This window comes from Camarhynchus parvulus, chromosome 1A (genome assembly GCF_901933205.1).
Source record: "Camarhynchus parvulus chromosome 1A, STF_HiC, whole genome shotgun sequence".
Lineage (NCBI taxonomy): Eukaryota > Metazoa > Chordata > Aves > Passeriformes > Thraupidae > Camarhynchus > Camarhynchus parvulus.
In genome coordinates, this window is record NC_044586.1 from 53,666,387 (window position 1) to 53,680,794 (window position 14,408).

At 36.0% G+C, this 14,408-nt stretch overlaps 1 protein-coding gene across 4 annotated transcripts in view; it reads right to left on the reverse strand.

Moving 5' to 3' along the window:
- The window catches only part of TAFA5 (TAFA chemokine like family member 5), a 470,986-nt gene that overhangs the window by 142,228 nt on the left and 314,350 nt on the right, over nt 1-14,408 (reverse strand). The window lies entirely within an intron of this gene.

The following is a 14,408-nucleotide window of genomic DNA, read 5'->3' on the forward strand; positions in this document are numbered from 1 at the left end:
GAGGGAGACAATAAGCTGAGGGAAAAGACAGGACCAAACAGCCTATTATTACAAGGGAGAAGAAGCCTAGTTAGGAAGGTTTCTGACAGAAAGCTGGTGTGATACATGTTTTGTGTCTACTCTCAATGCTTGTGTCTCTGGCAAGCCAGTTCCGCAAAATTTCCACAAGGTCATACACAGCATGTAGTCTTGGAACAACAGAACCCTGACTGCAATAAAGTAAAAGCAAAGGAGTTGTGAGGAGAAATTTTTCCTCAAGGTAGGAAGAGAAGGGGCTTTAATAGCTGTAGACCTCTTTCTGGACTATAATACTACCTCTTTTGAGTTCACCTTTGTAGTATCTGGGTTCCTTCTCAAAGAATAGCAAACAATATTACTAATATCTGGTATTCTGTTATTCTTTCACTCTTCACTGAAGACAATATTGTACAGTGGAGTGTTTAGCATACTTTTCAGAAATTCATATACAGAGAGACACTCGCATGGCACCATATACTCATGCTAAACAAGGTTAGGTCTCCCAAACTAACTTTTGCTCAAACTGTAAGGCTTTCAACCTGCAGAAAATGGTCCTGTTCCTCCACAGATCATCTCACCAGTTCTTGGTTGCACTATAGGAAAGCTTCAGCATTTCAATTTATACATAATTGTCCTAGTACGCCAGGCCAGAACTTGTCCCACATAGAGGGACACAGGTCATGCATTCCTCTATGTTGATGTGTGACACCAATACACATAAAGAACCTTCAGTAATCATAAGCCCAACAAAAAGAGAACTACAGGAGAAGTACTTAGTAAAATAAGAGTACAAGAAGCTTATGCTGTACCAAATTAATTTGGGGTCCAAGGAGACTAAAATTTGGCATTTATCCAAGTGGCAGCTGCAGCTTTATGCTCCCCTGAACATGTGATTCAGGCCAACTTCTTCTCTCTGGAGCTACTTAAGAATACAATTCCCAATGCCACTGGATCACGGCAAGAAAGAGAAGTGCAATTTAAAGTTTTTAATAAAACTGTTTCCAATATTTTGACACAAAACAACTTGTGTCCTCAGCTCTGGTATAATTGTTGGTAAGCTCTAGTAATATAATAAAACCAGATTTCCTTCAGTGGAAGCACAATCTGAATTCATATTAATATTTTAATTATAAAACCTTTTTAGCACCTAAATGTCTACATAGGAATTTGCACTGTTCATTAGACAATATATAAAACAATAGTGAAATGATTCATAGCTACATTTTTTTTGAAGCAACTCTGCTAGGCTGTTAAGCACATGATACACAGAAATGTGGATTCTACTTGGGCACCAGAGGTACTGCTCTACTGATAACTGGATCATATCAGTTTTTGAGAGTAACCCCCCTTTGTAACAGATAAAAGCCTCATCCTTTCAGTGAAGGCCTGCATCCTGTAACAGGCTAAATAGAAAAAGCTCAGTAAAATGCTAACACCAAATCTGACCTACTTGCATGCATATCTTTCTTAATTCACGTATCAAAATGGCTATCTCTATAAATGTTTCAACAATATGAGCAATCACCGAAAGACTGAATAGTAAGCTAAACTCAGAAATATGCACTATATTGCCTTTACTATCTCAGCTAGGAGGTTTTCCTGGAAACATGACTTGAAGTAATTTTATTTCAAAAAAGTATCTCGGAATTACTCTTCGTGTTTGCTTGGTTGCTATTGATATTATCACAAATCCATGGGGTCCTTGCTCTGATATATTGGCTATATCCACACAAATTTAAAGCACACCAAGGGTATTTTACAAAACATAAATTTTAAAACATTTCTGTGTTGTGTATAGAACAGCTCACGCATTTAGGCTTGAGAATCAGAACTTCTTTTGTAGGGAAAAGCTAGCTAGCTCACCTGCTTTAAAGCTAATCAGTATCAAAACTGTGCCTCCTCAGCCTCCATATCCTCTTCCAATCCTGCTTCCTGCCGAGATCTCCTCCCCATTACTGGTTTTATGTCCCTTTAATTCTGCTTTTCACCCACTCAATGCTTTGCTTCAGGAGCCTCACCAACACACAGGCCCTCACTCACAGTGCCACGAGGGAGCCTGCTCCTGTCTGCAGGACTACATCTATTTTTGCATTTTCACTTTTCAGTTTGCACATTGTATCACAATATGAGAGTGAGGCTCAATGTATAATATACGAAGAGAGCAAAATGTACAACAATTTTTATCAGCATAATATCAAAGAATTTTCATCAGTAATTGAAACTGAGTTATACTAGTCAAAGCAGAGGAATATAGTGTATTTCCTGAGGCAGTATAGTTGCCTTTTTACTGTGTATATTCACCAGGGGTGTAATTCAGCCCTCTTCAGACAAGAGAGCAAAAAGCCTATCAGCTTCTTCAAATCCACTCTGAGCTCCATTATAAAGAATTGAATGATGCACAGGCTTTGTGCAGAGCTTCTGCAAAGAACTGAATTTCAGCTTTAGAATCTGTGCTGACACTACCTTGCATCTCCTAAGAAGGGCTGTGCCTCTTCACTCAGACTGGAGATAACAGGCACTGACATTGCTCAGCACATGGTAGAATTACTTTCCTGGGTAGTGCCATTTGAACTGGAGAACAAATGGACTCTGTCCAAGGGGTTTTCATGCAAACACTTTTGAGGTATTGGATGCAAGCAGATGTTGTATCAACATCATGACAAACTACCAACCAATGTGATCTTATCTGTTTTGTCAGACAGAGAAACTTGTAATCCAGTTATTTGTAGAAAAAGTCTCCATTCATGATCATACAATCTAAGACTGCTCAACTGAGCAGTGTTTCACAACACCACAGATTGTTTTCTGCTAAATACTGCAACAAGAGAAGCTTTGTCAATAAGCCTCTCACCTGGTTTAATAATATATTAATAATATAATATTAATAAAATATATTCCCCATGGAAATATTATATAATTAATATATATCTATAAATATATATATATATATATATTTCCCATGGAAAATCAGGTTTATTTTCTAGATATTCTTTTCCCAGATTCAACCCACATTCAGGGAATTATCAATCTCTGCATCTCTAGTCAATCTTTTAACTGAAAACTATCAACTGTTTGTGATAGCAAAAAACTAAGATAAGTCTTGTTCAGCACCAGTAAATATAAAAACTTACAGCCATCTAAAATATGGTAAATTAAAACAGATTGTTGCAGTTTGTTGTCTCTTTTTTTAATGCTGGGGAATGAATTCGGGAAATAAAAGTAAAAATGTACTTTATTTTCACTGAATAAGACTATTGGCTGAAACAGCATTTGGATACTGACACATGATTTCAGAATACATTATGCTTCTATGCATAAAAGGTGGTGTGCAAAGTGAATATTTATAATTTTTTCATGTATTTATACAGTATAATCAAAACCATGATGCATGAGCCTAAATAAAGTAAAAAAAAAAGTAGCAGAGGACATACATTGAAGTAGGGACTAGAGAGAATTTTTCCCAAGCAAAACACATTTTGAAACATACTTCTTAAATGAGAATTTAGCTCAACTATACTTCTTCCAGAATGATGTTCTTCTTCACATTATTTTTTATTCAATGGTAATTTTGAGCATTTAATGAAAGTTGTAACATATGCATTGGAGAAAATATTTCCTCTTTGACTTTCATATATTATTTCACAGTGGCTTTCCTTGAACTTTGAAGAAAGCTGGTCAGCTTATCAAATTCCCAAGATTCAGTGAAATCTTTGGCTTCACCACTTTAGAAGTACATTGACAAATACATTCATCTTGGTGTATTTTGCTTGTCCTATTAACACTGAATAGGACCACATCTTTTATAATTATTCACCTTCAAATGATCCCAAGGGGTTTCATAATCCTACTCATCTCCTAGCCTTTTTTAAATTTTATCTGATATTTTTCCTTTTTCCATTTTTTCAACCCTAGCTTTTTTTCTCTGACCATTTCCTTCCTCTGCCTGATTCAGTACATATACACTATCTACCTATCAAAGATCCCCAAAGATCTTGCAGAACTTCCTATGTTTAGCTAGTTTTATCTATGAGTGGTAAATGCTGTTGATTGTCCCTGTTGTGCACAGAGATTAATCATCTTGACCAATTCACACAAGAATTTGTTGCACAGCTGGAAACAAAACCTCTGAATTCTTAGTGATCACTAGACTGGAGACCTTTCTGTGTCCCTTCCTCCTTCAGAGAGAGAGTGTACTTTAATATGTATACATAAAGAAATTAAACAACAATAAAAATATGCAAAGTAATATGCTTTCAAAAACATATATCAGTTAAATTGCAGCAGCAGGATAAAGGCCATCTGAAAGACAAAGTGAATCACACTAATCTAAGATACTGCAATCATGAACTGTCTTTAGAGCAGCAATTTGACTGTAATAGTGTAAAAGCCCCACATGTCAATTTATTTTACAACAAGGAAACATCACAAAGCTTGGATACCTTTTACAGCAGTCATTCTGCTTCCTTAAAAAGAACTGAAGTACTGCTAATTCACAAAGAGTTAGATTGTCTCAATTATTTATAGGGCATCTAGACCAAAGACTATTTAGTTCTAAGAACAGCAATATAGCAATGTCTAGACACCTATTTTATCATTTAGTTCTTGCTGTCAAGATTGGGAGGGATGCTTTAGCTGAGGTTGAGAAATATATGGGAGACAGTGATCTCCTGTGGGCTACAGAGATCAGGCAAATTGAGACCAGGTAACTAGGTCATGAGTAAAAGATTGAATGGCAGGGCAGAGGCATCTCCTACAGCTTATCCAATCATATTTCCACTGAGTGATAAATCTTATTGCAACCCCTGGGTTGAGAAAATACCATCAATGTTCACCTGTACCCCAAAAAAGAATGACAATCTGGCTTTATCAGGAATTATGCGCATTGCACCTTGTACAACGTGTATTTAGGAGGAGCAGGATAATACCTAGGAGACAATCTCTAAATTATATAGTCATACATATTATCCCAAACAAAGACTCCTTAAGAGACATCACTGCCAGTTACATGAGTGATCCCTAGGAATTTAGCTGATTTACCTGGTATAAGAACTTGTTGGGTTAAACTGAGTGAAAGCAGGAAGCTTAGTAAACCACTGATGCAAAAACTACTTGAAAACAGTTTGAAAAAGTAAGACCAAACTTAAACTACTCCATTTAGAAAGGTATGAATGTATTTGTTCAATTTTATTACATACTTCATGTTTTTCTCTATCTTTATGAGACTCTGAAATAAATATATACTGACAGCTTAAAAATACACAAAAAACCCCTGAAGTATAATCCAGATTCTAGGAGCACTTTCATGAAATTCAATAGCTCTTATCTTTTTTTCCTTCAAATAGAAGAATTTCCTCATTATGATACCCCAAAAAAAAAAAAAAAAACAGGGAAAAGCATATGAGACTAAATGCAAAAGAACCTGATACCTGACTTTTTGCGGTGTAGAAACTAGAATGTATTTTTTCTGGCCTCTCTCTTTTCAGTTCTTGGAAAACTTTATTACTAAGTGATTCACTGATACAGTGATAGGTTGCTATCTACATCCAGATGTTCAAATACTTGTATGACAGAAGCATTATCCTAACATGGAAAGTGTCCTACAAATCAGCTTCCCTGTCCCCTCATGTCTGTTTCCATTTTACTTTTCAAGGGCCAGTATTCTTCTAATTGCTCTCATTTGAGATTGTAATATATCTCTGCATTTGTTCTCAACTCCTCAGCCTCTCACTGGCAAATAGTACTCTCACTGGCAAAATTGCTTACTTGGAAAAGTAATGCAGCAAATATAACACATATTTTCCAACTGCCTACAAAGCAGTCGAACAGTAACAGGAAAAAAAATTACTGTTTAATAAATTTCATAGGGTCACAATAAGCATCCTGAAAGTTATAATAAATGATGAATACTGATAAAATTTAAATGTTGAATTTGATTTAGGGGCAATACATGTACTTCTAGTCTCTTCAAAACTAGCATTTTCTAACTAAACATTAAAATGTCAGTCTTTTGAATAGGCAACCTGGCCTACAACTTTGCCCAGGATTTCAGCATTTGTCTGAATCTCCAAAGATGTGTATATTCAATGGTTTTCAATCTGTGAATGATCTTACTGCTTTGTTGTCTGCGGGTAGTTAGCATTTGCTATCTAATAAGAGATGCTAATAGAACACCTACCCTAGAGAAAGCCTTTGTCAGGACTCAGTGTTTTCTGTTTCTGTCCCCTGCTGTTCTGCTCTGCTGTATTCAATTAGTGCGCTGTAAGCAAAGTAAAAATTACTAAAAATCTGATCAGTGATATGCCAGCAAAGAATCCTTCAGAGATCAGGTTTTCATCACTTTTCACTTTGCTGCCAGCACATTGAGAACAGCAAATTTCACTGGAGAGGGACAGCAATTTCAGACCCAAAGAAGGGAATTTGAAGATCGCAGCAAAGAACAGACAAGGGCTAAAATGGGAAGTAGTGGGAAAACAGATACTAGAAAAAAAAATTAGGCAAGAAAGGAATGAAAAAGAGGACAAACCCCATCTATATGTAGTAGCTACTGAAGCTAATGGGCAAGGTCAAAAACTTGAGGAACTTATTCAGTGGAGTCAGTATGACAATGTCGGTAAGTAAAGGCTAAAGACCAGAACATATCGGGTTTTCTTCTCTCAAGTACACCAGTTTCAGTCCTCCTGATGATATGAGCAGAGAACTGCAGTGGAAGACCAGATTCACCATGGTTAAAAGTCAAATGAGAACTGACCAGATCCTCACTGCCATCCCTACATTACGCAGAGAAGGCTGAGCAGCTGTGGAAGAGGGAGAAGGACCCTCAGAACTCTCCTAGCTCTGAAACATGTGAACATACAAAAGGAATCCCTGAATACACAGAGAAGCAAGAATTTTAAGGAGGACAACAGTAATAATTAAACTTGCTCTGGGTTACATGGTCAGAGTTTTCACAAAACACTAAACACGCACTAAAATTATAGCCAAGGATCAAGGTCCTTCTTGGGACTCCAGCTCTAAAGCATTCATGTACCCAGTCTTACTGGGTACCTTAATGAACTCTGTACATGCTTAGTAAGGAAAATATAAAAAGAAAGAAAAAAAAAAAGAAAAAAGAAAATAATAAGCGCTCTCCATTTGACAATTGCTTTTGCTCGGGCAAAACAATGAGAATCAGAATGTGAGATTTCATGTGCCTGAGGACAGAAATTCGTTACTCTTTAATCTTTTGACAGCTGTTTCTGGGAATTTTAGTTAATGTTCTTCATGTGAATTCAAAGGACAGGCATTTAGCTGAGTGGTTCTGCTGTGGCCCTCACTGCTTTTAGTACTTTCCAAGTCTGGTGTCAGCATGTGTACTGCTGCTGTGACGTGGTGGTGACATTTCATTGTACATTGAAAGAGATAATAATTCAGCTGTTCTCAAGTACAATGGGCTTCCTTTGTCAACAACGAGAGCAATGGGAAACTCTACCCTCCTTTTGTCACGTATGTATGAACAGAACATGGAAGCAAATTGAGTTGAAATGAGCTCGAAGACTAACACAGAAACAGACTAAGATGTTGCTGTGAGAACAATTAAAAGTACTAGAAAATGGAATTCAGCAATGAAACTGAACTTATCTCCTATCCAAAGTGCTTTCCCCCTATTCCACATGACTAGATGCTGTGTTACAATAAACTATATGCTTTTTGGGGTAAGCCCGTGACTTTTTGCTTTCATCAAATATTAAAAATAAATTACAATTATACTGGGGATTTTGACACAAATTGATGTTTCAAGAATGAAGATTAAGAAAAAATCCCAATAAAACTAATGAAACAGGTGAAAACAAAGAAAAAGGGAACCATTTTTATGGTATTACTTTTCATAACAAGAATACAATTAATATAAGCACTTGTGATTCTTTCGACACTTGTGTCGGTGAGCCAGGAAACTTGCCATAGGGAAATGTGATGTTGAGCATTAGATAGCTTGGAAACTGGCCTTTCCTTATGACTTCTGCTTTCACCAGCCAGTGTTTGACCAACAGAGGGAAAAGAGTGATAAAATACAGCAATGCTAATTTATAGAACGTGCATTGTATTGATACACTGTCCATGGTGAAACCCTCTTACAGGTGGATGTGCTATATCTCAGCTGCACAGCCAATCACACATCTTCTCAGACAACAGTTTGATATTATGGCTGTGCAGAATGATTTTTGATCAACAGGTTATGTCATGTGAATTTTTTTAAGGTGGTTTTTAATCTGTACGAAAATATTACTGTTCTTTACCCCAAAATTTTATGATCTTATACAATTTTCCTGATTTTGTACTTCATTTGGCAACTGTTTGTCTCATTACTTAGTCAAGATTTCTCCGTAGAGCTTCTCTCCATATTTCGTAAGAATAAAAAATAAAATACAAATGAGTGTCTTCTCATTAGGTTCCTATTTTAGTTTATAATGCAAATAAAATTGGGAGGCAGATACCTTAAAAAGACAATGCATCTCTAAAACTCAGCGAATGCATGGACATTTTTACTTTGTGTACCTAATGGAACAAAAAATGGATTTTCAAAGATCCTCTTGATTCTACTACATAAAAATTATTAACACTACAGTTCAGAAGGAGATCTATAACAGAAATAGTCACTGATTAGAAGGAATAGTCTTTCTGTTCCTAAGAGACAATATTTGATGTATCAGAACAAGTCTGGCAAATCTATGAACAGCCACATGTCTTCTTGATATTGCTATCTTTTTCACCACCAGAAAACCTAACTTTATATTTTCAAAGGTATTTCTGTTAAATCAGTTTAGAAGGACTGGCCACAAGGTGAAAAGGGAAAATGCTGCCTCTGTCCTAGGGCAGGCAATGCATCTGCTCCCATGCTACAGCCACTCTCTTTGCAAGCAGGAGGCCTGTCCCTGTCAAAAGCTGCACAGTGGAGGCTGGTTGGGCCAAAGGACACAGGAATAGCACAGAAAATCTACTCTGACTTACTTCTCTAAACCATGAATTCTTAAAATTAGGGGCTGTAAATATTTGTGGTTCTGCAGCAACTGCACCAATTGTTAAAAATCAGACCACCAGGCACAAAGCATTTGATCAGGTCAGTATATTGAGAGTTAAAACTACTTTTCTACATTGTACTTCTTTACAGGAAATATGATAGAGTCATATATTTTAGGGACAGAAACAACAAGTTTTTTGAAGGCCATAAAATTTAATCCAGCAAGTTCTATAACAATTTCAACAATTTCTTGTTGACATAAAATATAACTTTTAGAAAGACATCCAGTGCTAACTTTCAAAGAATGCTCACATTTCTAAAAACTCTTAAGGCATCTTATACAATTCAATGGCAAAGGCAAAACTCCTCATTTCTATAGATTTCGGTATTATTCCTATAGGACTCATTTAACTCTCATAGGGTTATACTCGCCTTCCTTCACTAAACTCCAAATTATTGAGTAGTCTTCTGTCAGCTATAGTAAAGTCACATCTTTAACAAAACACTCTGTGTTTCTTAAGGTTAATAATGCAAATTTTAAATCTCCTGCTTTTGCTTTTTTTTTTTTTAACATTCAAAAGTATCTTAAGGAAAATAAAACAAATTAAGCATCAACACTGGACAAACAGCCACAAACAGGAGATAATAACCCACAAAATTAACTGGAATAGAAGCAAGTGAGAATACTCCATCTGCAGGAATGTAATTGTTTTCTTTTAACAGTAACTGTCTGAAAAAGAGCTTTCTCAAGTGACTCTTACTTTGTAAGAGCAATGGGGAAACCTCATTAGAAATATCTACAAATTGTAACACTGCAAACAATACAAGTTCACAGTCCTGACTCAGGCAAAACCTACAATGGGTTTCTTGAGAGTTCTTCTGAATAAAGCACTGCTTGACTGAGTCTGCAGCTTGGAAATAGCCCCTTGCAGATTAAGAAATAACAACTGCTAGTTCTCTATGCTTCTCTTAAGTACAATACTGAACTATTTAAGTGTTCATTTAGACTCAACATTTTAAACATACAAAAAATATCTTCAAGAAATCCCCCCCAGGGAAACTCAACATTTTTTTTTTATATATATTTTCACACAGCAAAATGGCCCTTTAAATTATCCCAGTATGCCTAATTATTATATTAAGCATGTATGCATGTATTTATGCATCTACAATATCAAGAATAAGAGCTGGTGTTACTACATCACTGCAGTGTATTACTCTGGTCAGCAGGATACCCTGTTCAACCACTTTAGTTATATTGGAATAATAGAATACTTTGTATTAAAGCGTAGAATAATGTTCACACTTTCTCCTGTGGAACTGAAAAAAAAAACTTTTATAATTCCATAAGTCTAGAGCCTGTTTACACTTGTTAAAAATTCCTTTATGTTCAAGAATGGAAATATGTATATATTAGTATATGATGTTTTTCTTCCTTATAATATTAGTAAACATAAAATTATTCAGCTATCTTATGCCATTATCAGCATTTTGTGTATGCTAAAGCAATTTTCCAATTCCTAAATATTGGCTAGTGAAAAGGTAGATATTTTTAGCTGCCTGCTACAAAGATTTCTCAGCTTATCAACTTAGAACTATTCACCAGATATTCAAAATCTGGGAGAATAATTTCATGAAAACAGATACATAGTCTGATAGTATGGAGACTTGCAATTTCTACCATGTGCACAAGCAGGCACTTCAGTTTTCTGAAAATCAACCTCAGAGCACATGTGACAGAGGTATGTACAACACACACAGATACAAATTTGTTAGCAAATTCTTCAGCATCTTTGCTGTAATACGAATGATGGGGGTTTTTGTGGGTTTTGTTGTTTTTTGGGTTTTTTTAAAAAAAATTGTAGTGGATGATACAGCTTCAGTGCCCTGTTTATTACATGTATGGTCTTGACTACTTGAATCTGTGCAATCCATTCAAAAACAGACTGCAAAATGCCAAAGACTTTCATTCACTTTCAGCCCTGCTCAAGTTTTCTTTGAGGCAGTGCTCATCTGAGTCATTGCCTGTTTCTTGCTTACAAAACATTCATATTCAAAGCACCATTAGCACAATAGCAATTAACAAAGAGCCTTTTATCCCAACGTGCTACAACTTCATCTCACACACCCTTTACAGGAAAAAGGTCTTTTCTCCTCTTTCCAGTATCAGTGAAGCACTCATGCCATGTGAAAAGAATGCTCCCTTTCAGTGCAGAGGGGACATGGCTGTGCCTTATGTGAATTTACTCTGCGTACAACAGAGGGGAAGACAAGGTGACCTAAAAGATCTTTCTCATTTCTAACCTCTATGAAAGTTCATGATGTTGGGAATTGCATATTAAAAAATAAATGCAGAATTTTGTGTGGAAATGGCACAGTGCTTCCACAGGTTGATTTTTCTTAATTTTTATCTGCTGTAAAGGATAGAAAAAGCACTTTTAGGTTTGTCATAAGTATGATCAACAAGAACAAGAAAGGACAGCAATTAGCCTTGAGTCATTCACAGCAGTCATTCCCAAAATATTGCTAACACTGAGCAGTAAATGGGAAGCAGGAAGAATCTGCAGCTATATCACGCTAGGAATCGGTGGGGTTTATTGCCAACACTATATCAAGTTGCCACATTGGCACTAAGACAAACACTGAGGTTTCCCATGAAGTAAGACTGTTTCTTTATGGTATGCTGTAGATGCAATGATCATATTAATTACAGAAGAACAAGAGAAAGTGGAAATGTTTTATAATTCCTCCTAATTATAATTTATAGGCAATTTTGCAAGACAAAAGAGTGAGTAGCACAGGGTTGGCCAGAAAAACAGAGATGACAAACACATTTGCAATAACGGCATATAGGCAATATAAAAGTATTTTACAGTAATGTAAAGATAGATATGAGAATCTAACTGCCCCAAAACATCTTCAATATCAGTCACAATATTTCCCATACCTGAACTACACAACCCTGTGACATGTTAATAAACTCAATCATTCAGGAACAGCTGTAACATTGTCTAGAATGTGTTACCCTGAGTTCCCACTAGCACAACACACACTCATAAAACAAGAAACAAAAAAGAAACGACCCCTCAAAGGCTCTTGTGTGCCTTTATTTCACACTGAATAAGCAGGCACAGTACAGCCTGCTGCTAAGCTTTTCCTTACCAGTTGGTCAAAACATGGATAGACTCTTGGTTACAGCTCCTAATGTGCTGATCAACTGACCCAGAATAACAAAGGCTAAGGGTAAGCAACACAGAAATTACTATACTGGATCAGACCTGAATCAGTCTAGTCTAACATCCTGCCTCTGCAAGTAGCCAGAGGGATGTGTAAGAACCCAGCACCAGCCAGCTGCCTCTATTTCTGTATGTTCTAGCAAGAACTGTTCTAAGAAGAAATAACTTAATACACCCAGATTTGTTTCTCAATTACTGCTTTGCAAGCTGTTGATTGAGGGGCAAAGGGTGGAAATTGTACATCTCAGAGGAACAATTAACTTTGTACTTGATTCCCTGAGGTGTACGGTAAGCCATAATGCCATAAATTAATCCAAGGAGAATTTACCATAATAGATCTAAATTGATAGCATTAAAAGTGTTCATACAGTTGTGTTTGAAAGTGCCTCTTGTTTTTTGTTTCTTATTTTTTTAAGGATTTTTTATTGCCAGTTTGAGGAAAAAAAAGCACTATAATTTTTTTCCATTAAAATACAGAAAGCACTGCATATGCATCACACATTAATCACAGATAAATTAAGGACACAGAAAAACAAATATGATAAATCACACATCCTTTTTCCTGAGATATAATACAGCATCAGGCCTCTATACCTCATTAACTGCTGTATTTGCCATTAACACTTCCCAAAAATGTGTGAACATATAGCTTCATCATGAAGCTGTTAAAAAAGAAAACTGTCTAATTCTTTCCACTTCATCTTCCCCTACATATTGGATGAAAATTATTGCATACATTTCCTGGCTTAAAATATATAAATTTCCTTCACAAAGGAATCTGCAAGGTATTCCATTAACTGTAATACCTACAGCACATTATTTCAGCTCGACCCCAATACAAAATCTTTCCTAAATAAGCTTGACTTTCTAATACATTGTTCTGTTCCATTCAGCTTTTTATGCAATACTCGGCTGTGCTGGACCCAAGAGCCTCTTGGTAGGATATGAGCAATGTGGCTCTCATTTATTATGCGTACTCTCACTCTCGGGACAAGTATATGATGTAAATGTTTTGTCCAACATTTTGTTGCTTCTGTTTTTCCTAAAGTGAATATATATATATATATAAAAGTTAGGGAAAATAAGCCAATAAAACAAATCCTGGACTTACAGTGAACAGGCTGAATCTTATCCTCAGCTCTTTGAAAAATTTATTTCAGTTGAAGTTAGGCCATGAATGGCTTTCCTTAGGACAGCCACATGCCAAAGGAGGCTGCTGAATGCATTCTCATTCCTGCCCTCTCTTGTCAATAAATACATGTTTAATTATATTAACTTCAAGACACTTTAAACATTTATCCTCTCTTCCATAGCAGCTCTCAAAATAATTCCAAATTTAAGAAATCACATTCATTTCCTGAAGTTCCTAAACATAACTCATGTTTCAGATATCTGAAAGATTATTCTATTTAAATTCATCGCTTCAGGAGAAAGATGAAAACTGCTTTCATCAGGCTCTCTGGCACCTACCCTTAATACTGGACAATTTTAAACACAAACCCACATTTATTATAAAGCAAAGTGTTACATTTGGAACATGAAAAGTTAATATTAACAGGATTCTGAATGCTAATATCCAGCTTCATACTGGATGTTACTCCAGTATCTTACCCACTTGGGGTGCTAGCAGTCTACCTTATTATTTAACAGAGAGGAACTTACTGGAGTTAAAGAACTCTCTCTAATATTTTTTTCTGATTCTATAGACTAAAATCTATAAAAATGAGGATTTTTTTCTGCTTAGCAGAATCACTGGTAGTCACACAAACCCTTTAGTACATTCTTTCAGTCTTATTGGTAGAGTTTCATGTAATTTTTGTGCAGCTCATACATAGATCATGACTAATATTCACACATGCCAGTCAGTAAATTAGAAGTATATTTGACAGGGACAATACACATTAAATTAATTACAAGCAGTTTAGAACACCTCACAAGCCTATACTCCTTCCTTCACCTTTTGTGAACATGAAGAGCTCCTGCTTGCACAGCTTTTTGTGAAGCTAGAGTAGAACTGAGAACCTCCTCTAGGTACTCTGACTATACTGTCTACATCACTCAGTTCCTTTAAATTATGGTGTAAAATATAAAAAAGATTTAACATCTTCTGGTGATGCAGGCACTAGCAAACTAATCAACTTGTTTGTCTTGCAGGGATG